We start from the raw sequence: 18229 nt of genomic DNA on the forward strand, positions 1-18229 counted from the left end.
GGTTTTTGTTTTGTTTTGTTTGAGACAGGGTCTGACTCTGTTGCCCAGGCTGGAATGCAGTGGCCAGATCTCTGCTCACTGCAACCTCTGCCTCCTGAATTCAAGTGATTTTCAAGTAGCTGGGATTACAGGTGCACACCACCATGCCTAGATAATTTTTACGTTTTTAGTAGAGATGGTGTTTTGTCATGTTGACCAGCCTGGTCTTAAACTTCTGGCCTCAAGTGATCTGCCTGCCTTGGTCTCCCAAAGTGCTGGGATTACAGGTATGGGTCACCACACACAGCTTTTTCGTGGTTGTGAAGAGAGTTTAAGAAGTGGAGTTTGGCTCTGACTTGCTATTAGGAAGCAGGGATAATCCTAAATTGATATATTTCCATCTATCTCACGTTTCTAGAGGGCAGATCAGATGATTCAAAAGCTGTAATTCATAAATACTAAGCAGTCACTCAGCCAAAATCAGGGGATGGACATTGGCCTTGCTTTTTCTGTGTGTAGACATGATTACAAATGTTGATTTAATATGGTCACAGAATGGCCTTGTCTGTTGTTCTGTGAAACTATGTCCAACAGAACACCACGTCTTGCCTGTGGGCATGAAGCAAACTACTGGATATTAGTGGCTGCTTTTCTCTTTCTCAGACATCATGGGATTCCTGAAAGTGTCACCCCTCCTGAGTTCCGTGAACCATATTTTTATTCTTCCTCTGTTTACTTCCCCAGATCCAGCATCTGGACTCATTGACCCTATAGTTTCAGGAAAAAATTCACGTAACACAACACAGAGACAAAATTAGCTATGATTTTAATATTTGATCATCAGGGAATCAGTGCAAAAGCCATGAATTTATAAGTATTTATGAAAAGCCAAATTGTTTCATCAATCAGTATTGATGTAGATCTCTTGGCTGGTATAGGATATAAGAGGTTCAAAAGAAAGGAAATTCCAGGCTGGGTCCAGTGGCTCATGCTTGTAATCCCAGCACTTTGGGAGGCTGAGGCATGTGGATCACTTGAGGTCAGGAGTTTGAGACCAGCCTGTCTAACATGGGGAAGTCCTGTCTCTACTAAAAACACAAAAGTTAGCTGGGTGTGGTGGCACTACAGGCTCCTGCCACCACACCCAGCTAACTTTTGTGTTTTTAGTAGAGACAGGGCTTCACTGCAATCTCCACCTCCCAGTCTCAAGTGATTCTCCTGCCTCAGCCTCCTGGGGTGATTGCAATGAGCAGAGATCGCACCACCGCACTCCAGCCTGGACAACCGAGCGAGATTATGTCTTAAAAATAAAAATTTAAGAAGAAAGGAAAAGAAATTGCAGACACTGCTGGTCTCTGAGAAACCTCTGATGAAAACGAACCTCAGGCAGGAGGGAGATGTGAGAGCAGAGCTTCCCCTACCCCCACCTTCCACTTGTAGGGGTCCGAAGCTTGTCACCATCAGATGAGATATTAAAGAGGAACTTTGTGCATGTAACATATTTAGGCTCATCACAATGTTCATCAGAATATGATTTTCATGAGATCAATTCACCCAGTGAGCGTTATGATATCAATACTTACGTAAAAATTCTGCCTCTAGCTTTTAAATTGTAACATCGACTATGAGCAATTGGTAGGAGTATTATATATATTTCTGGAAGTCTACATTGTTGATATTTTAATCATGTCTATTGTACATAAACTTACACACATGACAAATATTTTCCATGGTGCAGCAAAATATTTCTGACTCCAATATAGTCTTTTTTTCATATTTTGGCTTTTTTCAGGATGCTTAGTGTGATTAGACAACAGGAACTCTAAATCACATTGAAAAATGTGAAAGAAACCTTAGAAGGGATCAAGTGTTTTGAGACACATTGTTTATAAGATTTATAAATTTATAAAACTCTACAGAGGTAGAGAAGCAAGAGGATAATTATACTAAGGAAAATAGCAGAGACTGAGGAGAACCATGCAGTGAAACATACTACAAAAATAAACCTGGATACTAAATTATCTGTAATTAAAGTAAAAGATTATATCAGGAGAAATATCTACTTCTATAAGAACTGTAAAGGAAGCCAAAGGTGACAAGAAGGAAATTCTTTAATTAGAACATGTGATTTAACAACAGAAATGTTTCACTTGATCTAACTCCTATTATTCCTGCTTTATACCGAAAGCAGAGTTAAAATAATATAAAATATTTGTAAAGGTATCAAGTTAATATTGTATACTGTTGAATAACACGTCTTGCCATTGGATATCATTTTTGTGCCTGCTGTGCTTTGTGTCATATTTTAGATGTTCCCACTGAACTAAATGAATGATTTAATGAATAAATAAATAAAAACTATTACATTATTAATCCATTTAGGTGAGGATGCTAGGTAGGACACAAACAATGTAAGCACAGCAAATACATATTTATAAAAAGTAGGTTTTACACTGATAATAAAATGAAACAAGTTTTTAGATGCCATATTTTTAAATTGATAACTTTTATATATTTTAATGTCTATGAAAATATAATAAAAATGACAGCCAAAAATTTGGGTATGTTTTGCTTTTTTTCTTTTAAGCTGTCTTTCCACACCTGTGACCAGACTGCTATGCTTGTCAGAAACAATAAAATAGAAGTCTCCTAACCACTGGGAACAGATCTGTCCACAAGACCACAGGGAATCCCGCCCAGGAACCAGCTGCTCTTTTTAAATCTAGTTGGCACTACAAACCATATGCAAGGAGCTCTTCTGAAAGTTGTGCTTACATTATTTATTTTCAAACATGTTTATTTTGTTAGACTATGAAAATGCAAGACAATATTTTAATTCAAAGTTTTCCATCAAAGTTATAGAAGCTGTGAATTTACAAGTACACACTGCAAGCATTTAGAGAGGCTAAAATCTCAGTTGTATCTCCAATCTCTAAATATTTTCCCTTACACTTAAAAAAAGACTTTCATCAAAATATAAATTAAAAAGAAAATTCTAAGCCTCTCAACTAACTGATGAACACCGCTTTTGGCCATTCCAAAGTAATTCTGGCATTCTGAAGTAAGTCTGAAAATCTAGTTCAGATCAAGATAGAACATGTCTTATTGTACCCTTATCGCTTTGGAATTCAGGCACAACTGACCACCATTAACATTACAACAGATCTTAAGACTAACTTAACAGGCTCTTTGTAGCAGTAAGATACGGAGCTCCAACCTGACTGCAGTGTAGCATCACATGACAGATAACAGGCCCTAAAAGAAACTGAAGTATTTTACTCCAAAATACATACCTTTGACATAGTTTTGTAAAGGCTCTGTAAAGCTGGTTCTTGTGGGGAAAGTCTACATTCTGCGGAGAATTACCTTCACTTTCAGATCTTTTTTCTGATCCAGGAAAGAATTAACTCAGAGTATGGTACCCTTTTAAGTCTGGTAAGAAACATCTAAAACCAGTTCTCTCAGAAGCCTGCTACCTGGATGCTTTATCTGCACAATAAGAACCTTGATCTTCCCTAATTCCTTATTTTAACCCAGACATTTCCTTCTATGGACTTCAAGTCTTTAGAAAATAATTTTTTCAAGTAATTGCCAATCAGAAAAATCTTTAAATCCGCCTATGACCTGGAAGCCCCCCTACACTTTGAGTTGTACTGCATTTCCAGACTGAACCAATGCTCCTTTTGCATGGATTGATTGATGGCTTATGTCTCCCTAAAACATATTAAACCAGACTGTAGCCTGACCACCTTGAACACATGTTCTCAGGCTCTCCTGGAGCTTGTCAAGGACTATTGGTCACTCATATTTGGCTCAGAATAAATCTCCTCAAATATTTTACGGAATTTGACTCTTCATCAACAAAAGATGTGGAACTCAAGGTTCTATGTATTTCAAACAGGATATTTAATCCTGACCCAAGTATCAGTTGAGATAAAAATAAATTACATTTTTTTGGTGTGTATTCCAAATGTCATTTGAAATTCAAATACTCTTCATTCTGGGTAGAATTTGAATCTGTTCAAATTGACGATTGTTTAAGGTTAGCATTTGAATAGAAAGTGGAGAAACAGCAAAATTGGTAGATTGTTCTCCTTGGTAAAGTGGGGACCTGTGGGAAGTCCCAGGAAGGCTTCTGGCATACCACTTTAAAATTATCATTTTATGTAATTTGACTGCAAAAGAGAGGAAAACAAATTCAGAGGTGATTGTTCTTTTATGCATTTTCATTTTTATTTTAAATAATTACTGAATTGGATTTTGTATATTTTTACACTCATAACCCAAGAAAAAATAAAAGGAATAGAAAGCTAAATGAAAATTAGTTCTGTATTTGATTTAGAATTTACATCTTATTGAGTAATGAACCACAGAGAATTTTCTTCTATATAAATTTCTTTATCATTTATAAAATAAATCAAGTACTTGTACATATTTTTGTTGATAATATATATATGCAAGATTTTTACTGTTAAATTATGAATTTATTTAAATATGTAATAGAAGCATCACATTCTTTTTAAATTACAGTAGTAATATAGAAACAAAATAGATCACTCAGAAAAAGAAACAACTAAGATTATGGCACTATTTAAGACTGCAATTAATAATTTTGAAATTCTCTGGCTTAAAAATTTTTTAAACCTAAAAATTGAAGTAATTAAATTGACACCTAATGAGAAAAACTCTGAAGTATATCAGGATTTTCAAATAAATCTTTGAGGAAGGGCTAATTTAAGGAAAATTATTCTTGAATGAGTCAATTCCTTTTGAAGGAAAGAAGTCTCTGATTAACCCATGAATACAGAAGTTTGACAACATTTGTGTGTTTCTTTTGCTTTGTATTATAAAATGCAGGGAGATCTGTGTTTTCTGGAATGCTATTCATACCATTTTCAGCAAGAGAAAGTTATCTCATGTTTCATCCTGGAACACGGTTTTCTAATGTAAGATTTTGATGATTGCTTGATCATAACTATATTTTAAAGAGTAAAGGCAGTCTATAAAACTGTTATGGAATTAATATAATATGGAAAGGATGCCAGTTACCTTTCTCAGATACATGGACAAATATACTACTTTTTAATTTCTTTCTAATTGTCTTATGAACCTTCCTTCCCTGGAAAAAAAAATAAATAATGAGTGATTTTTTAAAATATAGCATTGAGTGTGGACAACTTTCCAAAAATTTAAATGTTTTCCCCAGAATCAGAATTCTCTAAGTTTTTGAAAATCACAAATCTAAGACTTTGGAAGTCTAATCTATTCTATCGTTATTTTCTAAAAAGTCCTGAGGAAATTAATGCAAAATATTACCTTGGGGAAGAGCAAAACGTTTTAAGAAAATATGCAGAAAAAAACAAAACTTCTGATTTTTCCTGCAGTTGATGAAATAATACAGGAAAAGACTCAATAAAAGGCTAACAAAGTCTGTGTTAAAAATGGTAGAATGTTCAGTGGAAGTGGTTAAAATAGAGAGGTGGAATCACTTAAGAAATATTTAAATGGTAAAATTTTTGGAATTGGTGATTCTTTGGCTTTTATGTAGGAGAGGGAAGATTTAAGGAATATTCACAGCATAACAGTTTGTTCAATTGGTTGAATCGGAATCTCATTGAAGGATATGAATTTTACTGTAATTGATCTGTCCCGTGCTATGATGTACTCTGTGTGCCTGTTGTAAGGTTCTGTTGTAAAGTATGTCATTAAATTTCCAATAATTTTATTAAATAATTAAAGAAAATAATTCTTGATTAACTGCACTTCTCCAATGTATTTGCCTGAGAAAACTTTTTATCCATTGATACTTATTAGGAGCTTGAGAGAAACTCAAATATATTATAAACACAGAAGAAATATGCTATTTTGCTTTTGTGGTCGTTACTAAAATACCATTCTTTTTCGGCTTTCTTTATAATTTTCTAATAATTTATTTCTTTGCTCTTCTGTAGGCTCATATTCCTGTGTACTCTTTAAATGTTCTTGTTGTAAAGACCCAAACTATTTCTTAAGAAATCTTTCTACGTCTATTATTTATCTTTTAAATCTATCTCTTCATATACTCCAGACTGGGGGTTCTAAAGCCTAAATCTAGATGGATTAGAGATGCATTAAAGCCTTCAGTGACACACATGACTCAGTAATGTCTAAAGCCCACTGCAAGAGAATGATGGCTTTCTCAGGCCACTCATCACTCCACTCCCTGCCTAGTAAAGTGTTAATGAGCAATGCAAAGTTTTCAATTACTTATTTGTGATGTGCTTTTTTCCTGCCTTCCTCACTTTATTCATGATATTCCATTTGATAATAATGCACATTGACTCATGAATCATACTTTTTATTTCTCAGCACCAGCATCACCTCTGAACAGCCTTTTGTCTATAACTTTCTCCTGCTGAAAATGTATCCCTCTTTTCTCTCCTTATGTTCTCAATAATAAACCTCCATTATTCATTTACTACATGGCGCTAAACTTGCCTGTTTACATATAGGTCTCCCACAGTGAGCTGGGAGCTGTTAGAGGCCAGACAACACATCTGTATGCATGGCATCTAAGATCATGGCTTCTTTACACAGAATCTTAAGATTCTATATGAATGAAAGAGTGAAGAGGAGAGCAATATTTCATATTCCTTTGATATTTAATAGGTACTTCAAACTGCCTTTCTGCTGTCCGCCATTTTTTATGTCTAAATATTGCTGCCTTTCAAATAGCTCTATGTTCCACCATCTGATAGACATGTATATTTTTAATTAATGTTGGACTCAATTTCAATATTTGTCAGTGCTACCCAATGCTTGTTGTCATTCTTCTCTGATGATTCCTTCTTGTTGTTATAAGTAGAATTTTGGATGCTGCAAAAGAAGTAGCACTTGATTATAAATTTCTTCAGCAAGGTAATTTACTTCTATAGAAGGGTGCGGCTCCAGTTGGAACAATGGTGAGCATACACCTCACAAGGAGAAGAAGGGGTACTTATGCCTAATAGAGGTTGCCCCTACTGCTGTGTTGTTCTCTTATTGGATATGGTTAGACCACACAGTCTAGTTTAATTCCTTTTGGCTATTTTAAAGGAAGCAGGGGTATGAGCTGGAGTGGCGGGGTGGGTAGTTTGGCAGGAAGGGCTGTTACAGGCAGGTCAGAGCAAGTAAGCAGGAGTCAAAGCAGGTGACCAGAGCAGGTAAACAGGATGAGTCAGAACAGGGCAGGGGACCAGGGGAACAGATGTGAACTACTGATTAGAACTGGTGGAAAAGGTTGTTTACTGAAACTACAAGGAAGTTAAAATTTAAAATAGAGAATTAAAGAATAAGAGAGCTTAACATACTGACATACTGATTCTTTGAAGAGAATTTTGGGGTTCACTATATCTAACATTGTTCTTTAAATGTTGAAATACGTTGTATTGAGTTTCCAAATTATTATTCTTTTTTTTCCCCAGCTTTATTAAGATTTAATTGACATGCAAATTTTACATACCCGTGGTATACAGTGTAATGTTTTGAAATCTGTAAACATTGTGAAATACTGAAATCAAGCTAATTTACATATGCATCACCTCACATGCTTATTTTTGTTGTGTGATGAGATCATTTATGATCTACCTTATGAGCAATTTTCAAGCATACAATTCATTATCATTAACTATAGTTATATTAATCACTACAGTCTACAATACATGTCTCAAACTTATGCATCTTGCTTAACCAAAATTTTGTACCCTTTGATCAACATCTCCCAATTCCCCCAGCTCCACTTCAAACCCTGGTGACCACCATTCTACTCTTTGCCTTTATAACATCAACATATTAAGATGCCAAATATAAGTGAGATCATGAAGTATTTGTCTTTTTGTGCCTGTCTTCTTTTACTTAGCATAATGTCTGCCAGATTCATTCATTTTATTGAAAATGAAATAATTTATTTCTTTTTAAAGACTAAATATTATTTTATTTATATGATAATACAGTTTGGATATTTTTTCCTTCCCAAATCCCATGTTGAATTGTTATCCTCAATGCTGGAGGTGAGGCCTGCTGGGAGGTATTTGGGTCATGGGGACAGATCCCTTATGGCTTGGTGCTGTCTTCATGGTAGTGAGTTCTTTCAGTATCTGAACATTAAAAGTATGTGGCACCATCCCTCCAAACACTCTCTTGTTCCTGCTCTGGCCAAGTGATGTGTCTTCTTCCCGTTCACCTTTTCTCATGATGGTAAGTTTCCTGAGGTATCCCCAGAATCTGAGCAGATGCCAGCACCATGCTTCCTATAATGCCTGCAGAACTGTAAGCCAATTAAACCTCTTTTCATTATAAGTTACCCAATCTTTGATATCCTTTATAGCAATGCAAGAATAGTCTCACACACACAAAAAATGACACTGAGGAGTGGGGTATTGCTATAAAGATACATGAAAATGTGGAAGCAGGCTTGGAACTGGGTAACAGGTAGACAGTGGAAGAGGTTGGAGGGCTCATAATAAGACAAAAAGATGAGGGAAAATTTGAAACTTCTTAGAGACTAGTTAAATGGTTGTGGCCAAAATGTCGATAATGATATGGACTGTGAAGTCCAGGGCAATTATTGGGAAAAGCTGCAAAGGAGAAAGGACTTATAGAGTGCCTATATAAATTGGTTATGAGTGACATATAAACAAGGAACAACAAACTGTGGAAGGCCGCAGGAGGCTTCTGAGGAGGAAGGCCTCTCCATGCCTCATGTTCCAGTGCAGGGTGACCTCAGCTCTGTTACCATAAACATTTTGCTCAAGGACGTAAAACCCCTTCATAGCACTATGACATAGCCAGACTTGTAGGCCCCTTGTAAGGCCTGCGTTCTGTCAGTGGTACATAGATAATAAGCTAAAGATTACCACGTGTTCTTGTTTTGTGACACTCAAACCACCGCTGTTATCAGTCCTTAGGATGACACACCAGTTCCGGCTCACTAATTCACTTCCAGCTCACTGATTCACTCCACCATCGCTCCACCCCTATCCTATAGATCAAAGTGATTATAATCAATAAATAGTGTGGATGATCAGAGCTCGGGGACTTCACTGTCACCTCCAGAGTAATAAAGTGATGGTTCCCTGGTCCCACTTTTTCTCTAAGTCTGTCTTTCTCTCATTCCTTTGTTGCCACCGAACTCGAGGTACCCACAGGTGATGCAGGGCTGGTTCCCTACATTCTGGTGCCCAATGTGGCACTCATGGATCCCTACATTCTGGCACACCAATGTGTGGGGCTCATGGATTCCCTACAGTCAGTGAAGATGTAAATGAGGAACTTGGAACTAGAGCAAACATCTTTCATGTTATGCCTTAGCAAAGAGTTTGGCTATACTTTATTTATGCCCTAGGGATCTGTGGAAGTTTGAACTTCAGAGTAACAACATAGGGTATCTGGTGGAGGAAATTTCTAAGCAGCAATGTGCTCAAAATGTAGCCCAGCTGCTTCTAACAGCCTACTCTCAGATGTGAACTCCAAAAGCAAACAACAAAAAGACTTAAAGTTGGAATTTATATTTGAAAGGGAAGCAGAGCATGAAAGTTTGAAAAATTTGCAGCTTGACCCAGTGGCAGAAAAAGAAAAAGCTTTTTCAGGACAGAATTCAACCAGGTTGTGGAGAAACCACTTACGAGAAATATTTTCATTACTAAAAGGGAGCCAAGTGCTAATAGCCAAGACAATAGAGAAACGGCCTCAAAGTCAGTTCAGAGACCCTTGTGGCAGCCCCTCCTATCACAGGCCTGGGGTCCTAGGAGAAAGAAATAATCTTATGGTTCAGGCCCATGGGGCTGCTACTCTGCACAGCCTTAGGGCACTGCTTCCAGCTTCCTGGCCACTCTTACTCCAGCCTTGGCTTAAAGGGCCCCAGATACATCTATAACTGCTTCTTTAGAGGATACAAGCAATAAGCCATGGTGGCTTTCTGGTGTGGTTATGCCTGCAAGAGCACAGAATGCAAAAGTAAAGAAACAGCCTCTGCCTAGATTTCAGCGGGTATGTGGAAAAGCCTGGGTCTCCAGATGGAATCCTGCGCAATGGTGGAGCCTCCACAGAGAAATTCTATTAGGGAAGTGCAGATGGAAAATGTGGAGTTGGAGGCCCCACATGGAGGCCCCACATAGAGTCCCCAGTGGGGCAGTACCTAGTGAAGCAGTAAAAAGGGGGGCCACCATCATTGTTCTCCAGCCCCTAGAATGATAGACCCACCAGAAGTTTGTAATTTGTGCCTGAAAAAGCCACAGGCACACAACAACTATGAGAGCAGACACAGGGGCTGAACTCTGCAAAGCCACAGGAGTGGAGCTGCCCATGGTCTTAGGAGCCCACACACCAGTGTGTCCTGAATGTGGTACATGCAGTCACAGGAGTTTAATTTAGAGCTTTAAGATTCAATAACTACCCTAATGGGTTTCAACTTTCGTGAGGCCTGTAGACCCTTTCCTTTGGTTGATTTCCCTCTTATGGAATGGCAGTGTTACCCAATTCTCATAACCCCATTGTGTCTTGGAATTAAATAACTTGTTTTTGATTTTATAGGCTCATAGGTGAAAGGGACTTACCTTGTCTCAGATGAGACTTTGGACTACTTAATTAATGTTGGAATGAGTTAAGAATTTCGGAGATTATTGAGAAGACATGATTTTATTTGCAATGTGAGGATAATATGAGATATTGGAGGGGTCAGGGGCAGAATGATATAGTTTGGATATTTCTTCCTGCCCAAATCTCATGTTGAATTGCAATCTATCATGCTCGAGGTAGGGTCTGGTGAGAGATGTTCGAATTATCGGGGTGGATCCCTTATGCCTTGGTGCTCTCTTCACAATAGTGAGTGATTTCTCATGAGATCTGGTCAGTTAAAAGTGTGTAGCACCTCCCTCCCCCACTCTCTTTTGCTCCTGCTCAGGTCATGTTACATACCTGCTCCCCGTTCACCTTTTTCTATGATTATAAGCTCCCAGAGGCCTCTCTAGAAACTGAGCACATGCCAACACCATGGTCCCTGTAAAACCCACAAACTGTGAGCCAATTAAACTCCTTTTTAAAATAAATTATCTATCTCAGGTATTTCTTTATAACAATGCAATAATGGCTTAACATATAAGAAATATATTTCTTATTTTTCAAATCCATGCACCTATAAGAACATGTAGGCTAATTCCATAATTTAGCTTTTGTGAACTGTAGTGAGTATGGGAATGCAGAAAACTTCTTAACATACAGATCTCATTTCTTTTCGGTATATACACAGAAGTGGGATTGCTGAAAAATATGGAATGTTTATTTTTAATTTTTTGAGGAGCCTCAAGAATGGCTATACTAATTTACATTTCACCAACAGTGGACAAGGATCTTCTTTACATCCTTGCTAACACTGATTATTTTTTGTCTTTTTGATAATAGACATCAAATCATTATTTCTAAAAGCTTTTACATTTGTATCCCTTTGGGTTTATTTACTATTGCCTTGGACTGTATTGTAGTGCTTCAAAATTCATGGAAGTTGTAATCCCCAAAGTGGCTGTACCTGGAGATTGGGTCTTTGGAAGATAATTACGATTAAATGATGTCATAAAAATGAGGTCCAAGTACCAGGGAACTGTGTCCTAATAAGAAGATAAAGAAAAATCACTCTCCTCTCTTCTCTTTGCCATATAAGGAAGGTGGCTATCTGCAAGCCAAGAAGAGGACACGTGCTGGGCACCAAATTGGCTAACACTTTGGTCTTGGACATCCCAGACTCCAGGACTCTGAGAAATAAATTTGTATTGTTAAGCTAACCAGTCTGTGATATTTTGTTATAGCAGCCCCAGTGAGCTAAAATCAATTGATTTTATGTAAGTCAATTAATTTTTAGACTTGAAAAAGCTCTACTACATATATCTGAACTTATCTGAAATTGATATATATTTCTTAGCTTTATTTAAAAAATCAATGCACTGAATAAATTAATATATCAAACAAGGTTTTAAGGTTGAATTTATTTGGAAAATGTTGGTTTTGTTTTGTTTTTGAGACACAGTCTTACTTTGTCACCCAGGCTGGAGGACAGTGGTGAGATCTCAACTCACTGCAATCTCTGCCTCCTGGGCTCAAATGATCCTCCTGCCTCAGCCTCCCAACTAGCTGAAATTGCAGGTGTGCACCACCACTCCTGTCCAATTTTTGTATTTTTGTGTAGTAACAAGGTTTTGCTGTGTTGTCCAGGCTGGTCTCAAACTCCTGGGCTCAAGTTATCTTCAGCCCAGTTCCTGCCTCAGTTCCCAAAGTGCTGGGATTATAGGTGTGAACCATTTCAGCCAGCTGGAAAACGTAATTCAAAATAAAGCTAAATTTACTAAATTAAAATTAGTCTAGGCTAGGCTCAGTGACACACCTGTAATCCCAGTACTTGGGAAAACTCAGGTGGGAAGATCCCTTGAGCTTATGAGTTAAAACTAGCCTGGGCCAAGAAGCAAGATCCTATCTCTACAAGAAAAAAAAAAAAAAATAGCTGGGCGCAGTGGCTCGTGCCTATAATCTCAACAGTCTGGGAATCTAACGTGGGAGAATCACTTGCATTTGTCCAAGAGCCTGAGATCAACCTGGACAACATAGCAAGACATTGTGACTAAAAACAAACAAACAAAAAATAGCGAGGTGTGGTGGCATGTACTCGTGGTCTCAGCTACTTGGGAGGCTGAGACCGGAGGATCACTTGAGTCTGGGTCAAGGCTCCAGTGAGTCATAATCATGCTACTGCGCTTCAGTATGGGTGATGGAGTAGGGTTTTATCTAAAAAATATAATTAAATCATTTAAAAACTAAAATGTGTTTAAAACACTCATTTTTAAAATACACACAGAAATGCAATAAAGCTAAAGATTTTTTTATTTTTTTATTTTTTTTATTTTTTAAAAATTTAGGCTGGGCATAGTGGCCCATGTCTATAATCTGAGCACTTTCAGAGGCAGAGACAGGCAGATTGCTTGAGCCGAAGAGTTCAAGACCAGTTTGGTCAACATGGCAAAACCTCGACTTTGCTAAAAAATATTTAAAAGTTAGCCAAGCAAGGTGGCATGCACCTGTGGTCCCAGCTACTTTGGAGGCTGAGGTGGGAGGATCACTTCAGCCCATCAGGCAGAGTCTGTAGTGAGACATGATTGCACCTCTGCATTTAGCCTGGGTAAAAGAGCACAACCCTGTCTCAAAAAAAAGTTAAAGATAGGTTTGTTCTCTAATGGAAATCATACTAGAATTTGGTTTGTCAAGCACATTATATTTGTAATAATACAATTGGTAGCTAATATACATCAATGATTTCCGCATTCTATAGGCATGTTACTTTTTTTCCTTTATTCCTCACAACAATTCCAAGAGATGTGTATTATTTTTATTCCATTTTATAGAGGAGGAACTGAATAATGGAAAGTTAAATAAATTGGGCAAAGTTACTCAGTAGTATATGGGAGATTCATTTAACTATACATAATATTATTATTTAAAAATAATGTGTATTTAAGTTAAAAATTTTATTCTAACTTAAATCATACTCATTTATCAAAATAATGAAAGTTCAAGGCTTTTCTCTCATTTTGTCTTTTTATTAGTTTCTGTAGACTCTTATTTTTTGTAAAACTTGCCAAAACAACCATAATTCACCTAGTGTCATTACCTGCTTTTTAAAAAAATACTTTAATGAAAAGTTAAAATCACTGGGAAGGCATTCTTTTAGATTTTACTGTCTTTTTTCTATCTTTACTTTTTTTCACATAAATCTTACTGACATCTAATGTGTAAGTACGTGTTTTTTAAATCAACTAGCCTTTATCAAGGTTTTTTTAAGTAGGCATTTTTTTTCATAGCTGTGTCTCAATTTTTCAGTTCTATTTAGTAAATTTATTTAAGTTGGATTCAGTTACACAACAATAGGAGAAACATTTAACGCTCACCAAATGTCTGTATATGCCCCTGTATTTTCCAGCCTTCCCTGAAGTTATTTTGGTACTAGGAATCTTACTATGGATACAAGGTTATAGGAGAAAGTGTATAAGTTTCTTTAAGAAGCAGATATGATCTATGTTTTCCATGTTCTCTGTCCCTTTTCTCCACAACCCTAAAGTTATATGTTAAAACCACACAAATGACATGATGGCCACTTGTGATGTCATGATGGAAGTAGTCAAGATTGTTGGGAGAAGACAGTTGACTAAAGTGCTGCCCAACATGCAGCAGACTTTGAATAAGACAGAAGTAAATTTTTGTTTTGTTAAGCCACTGAGATTTGGGGGTTGATTTGTTTCAAACACATTACCTGGCCTATATTGATTGATGTAAGAGGATTAGGAGCTGAAATAGTTCATTCTTACACTGCTATGAAGACATACTTGAGATTGGGTAACTAATAAAGAAAGAGATTTAATTGACTCACAGTTTCCCATGTCTGGGAAGACCTCAGGAAATTTATAGTCATGGCAGAAGGGGACTCCAACATGTCCTTCTTCACTGGGTGGCAGGAAAGGGAAGAATGTGAGCAAAACAGGGGAACCCTTTATTAAACCATCAGATCTCCTGAGAAGTCCGTCACTGTCATGAGACAATTGTGGTGGAAACTGCCCTCATGATCCAGTCACCTTCTACCAAGTCCCTCCCTCAACATGTGGGGATTACAATTCGAGATGAGATTTGGGTGAGGACACAAAGCCAAACATTATCAGTATCTAACACAGTTAGCTCTTGGTAACCATAATAATTTACTCAATGAGAATAGGCATTGTACACTTGCAAAAAGTTTTCAGCCTACTATAGGCATTAGTCAGCATGTTTTGTAGAAAGAAAAACGAGTTTATCTTTTTAAACAGAGTTCTGTTGTGTGCCTAAGTGTATATGCTGTTAACTTAAATGGCTTTACCAATTATTGCAAATTTATGTGATTTTATCTGTTTACCACAGAATGTTTGAAATATCTTTAATTTCTTAAGATAAACCATATACATATTTAGATAACACATGTCCTTTATTCTTTTGACATAATACATTTTTAAATTATGAATTATTGGATATCAAAAAATTGTTTTAAGCAGCATCAAGTGCATGAAAAAAAATCCTACTATTTAAACTTTAATTCAGCTGTCCAGGGATTAAATGATTGTTTGGAAAGCCCTAATGGTTTTACTATATCCTCATAGTTCACTATATAGAATGAACTGTATTAAGAATGAATAAAAGGCAACAATAGCACATTTTAATAAAGAACATTAATTAACATATGTTGAATGTTAACCACTCTCTTATTCAGGGCAGAAAGTGTTATCAGCCAGAGGGCAGTAGACTATAAAGTGAGCACTTTATATCATACTAGTTGATTTGGAGAAAACAGTGACACATAGGTTATATTAACACATTAATTTCTAAATTGAAATTATTCAAGCAGAGTAAGTCTTCATTTTATTTAAGGGATATTTCTCACTTTAATACAATTGAATGTAGGATCAATAAAAGTAAAATTATAACTACTGTATATCAGCAATCTCTGGAGAGTTCTACTTTATTAATGTGTATCATAATTCAGTGCAATTTAGCACATAGTGTTCTGGCACAATAGTAGAATAACTGCTGACTAATATTTGCTCTGGAAATAGTAATGTGTTACTTATGACTTGCATAAGAAATGAGCATTGCTGATTGACTGCACTAATGAAGTAAATAACAATTCCATCTAGTAACTCATTAAAATGATGAGCGATTCCATGGAGACTCTGCAAGTGAAAATCAATCACTGTAGGATGGAGAATATTTACAAAGTTCTGAAGACAGAGATATTAAAAGTGTGTTATGATTTCCCTGTTTTTATATTTTGTTATCTTTGAGAAATGTTTACTTACATGGTTTGTATTTGCTCCTTCTGTGTTCTTACACTGTAGCTACATTATGCAGTGACTGGCAATTTAAAAAACTAATTGCTTAATATAAATAAAAATTTTATGGATTGCCTTCCATTTTTCTAGGTACTGTATTAAGAAGGGCAAAAGAAAGATAAATGCATCTTAGTATCTTCTTTTAATATTTCATAATATAGTGATGTGAACTTGTAAACATATAATTGTAACATACCAAAATTTTTGCTAAGTGCATGTTTTGATATGTGTGGATATTGAAACAACTATAGGGACAAGGACATTTTCTATTTTGGAGTTCATAGCTATTGTAATAAAATGTACCAGCAAACACTAAGCAATTCTTGGTATAATGGTTGCCGAATAGAAACAAAATTTTAAGTATCTTTTAATATCCTCATATGTAAATTTTACACTGTGAATTACATCAAGATCAATCCCTATTAATTTATACATAATATGTGTATATAAATAAACACGCACACACCTACAGAATGCTCCCAATCCAGCATTAAAACAGGAACAAGAAATTAACATGGCTAAAAATAGAGATTGATTATAGTTGATATAATTTCACAGTGCAAAATTTATATATTAAAAGATTAAAATATCTTTCATCTCTTGCTTCTTGCCTTTCTCAGTTGCAGGTAGTGTGTGTGTGTGTGTGTGTGTGTGTGTGTGTGTGTGTGTGTGTGTTTAAGGGAGATGTGTTATTTTTAAAGCAGAGCTTCACTTTTAAAGCAGACATAAATAAAAACCAATGTTCACCTTGTGCTGATATGTGATAACTAAGAACTCATCGTTTTGGTTGAGACCCCAGGCATGCTACATATTTAAAACCTGTTCCCTGGGCTTGTATCCATCTAAAGTCTAGAAAATACTAAACTGTACTTTTGCTGTAATGGATTGGTTAGGGACTTTGGTAGTTGATTTGGATCAATGAAATCAAGGAGATTGTACAGAAATCAATAATGCTAGGGTCTGAGAGAAACATAAATCAATAGCATTGAAACCACCTTGCACTTAGGCAGATCTGATTAAGTCTGTTCTCTGGCAGTAGGTTGGATAGAAGCATTGAACTTTGAGTAGAGGAGCGTAGTAACAGCATTCAGAATAATAAGGTTTCCTGTAACAAATGATCCAACAGAATAACTTGGATAATGTGGCACATCTGTCTCATTACGTTAAAGACAGAAAATGTATATTAGGTTTTTCTAAAATTTTGTTCCAGAGAAAGGGGAGCTCCAGTGGAGAGAGAAAAACCATGTGTGTAGCCCAAAGGTAGTTGGTTATATTGGAAGGCTGGAGGAGGGAGTGTCTGATTTGCATAGTGCCCAGGGGATTGGTTTGACCAGGTTTGTCATTCACATAGCCCACGAATAACCAGCCTTTCCCAACTTAGCCTTTTAATATGCAAATGGGGGCCACCATGATATCCTGGACAGGTGGTGTTATCTGTAGGCATCCATGACACCTGACACAAATGGTGACAAGAAGAAGAGGGTGGGAACCACCATGTTGGGTGGACCTAGTTTCTAACTGTCTTTATTTGCATATCAATACTTGCTGACCTGGTTTTTCAAGCCACCTTACTATTAGAAAAAAAATATTTCTGGAGCTGTTTTATGAAAAAAAAAAAAAAAAAAAAAAATTCCCCCAAGAACCTTTACCTTTTCTTGCTGCCTAAAAATTATTCCTTAATAACGCCTGTATTACTCTTATGTAGAGTCAACTTCATTCCTAAAATTACCTAAAAACCACTTGAATTAGTTTACAACATGCCATATTGTGTAGGTAAAACAAAATAAATTTTTGTATAGGTGGAGCAAATAAATACAGAAAACTGAAGCAAATGAAAAATAAACATTAAAGCCTGAAATAAGGTTAGAGTCTAGAATGAGATTAATTTGGGAGACAGGCCCTTATTCCTTAAGGTTTTCTACAGTTCTTAGAAATCAGTTGCAAATTTATCAATCAAGATTTCTAGGCACCAAGTTAAAAATAATAAAAAGTAAAATAAAGCTTATAATATTTAGATGGAATATAAACAAGTTAGTTCTGCCACATAAGTTTTTAATTTTTCCCTGCAGATATCAGTGAGAGGAATTCAATATGAGGTATTGGAAGAGACATTAGAGCTGGTGGCTCAGTACTGCAATCCCAACACTTTGAGAGGCTGAGGCAGGAGAACTGCTTGAGCCCAGGGGTTTGAGACAAGCCTGAGCAACAGGGTGAGACCCCATCTCTACAAAAAACAAAAAATTAGCTGAATGTTCTGGTGTGCACCTATAGTCCCACGTACTCAAGAGGCTGAGACAGAGGATCGCTTGAGCTTGGCAGGTCGAGGCTGCAGTGATCACACC

The sequence above is a fragment of the Sapajus apella genome, unplaced genomic scaffold (assembly GCF_009761245.1).
Source record: "Sapajus apella isolate SASKATOON/1434 unplaced genomic scaffold, GSC_monkey_1.0 scaffold11, whole genome shotgun sequence".
Classification (NCBI taxonomy): Eukaryota; Metazoa; Chordata; class Mammalia; order Primates; family Cebidae; genus Sapajus; species Sapajus apella.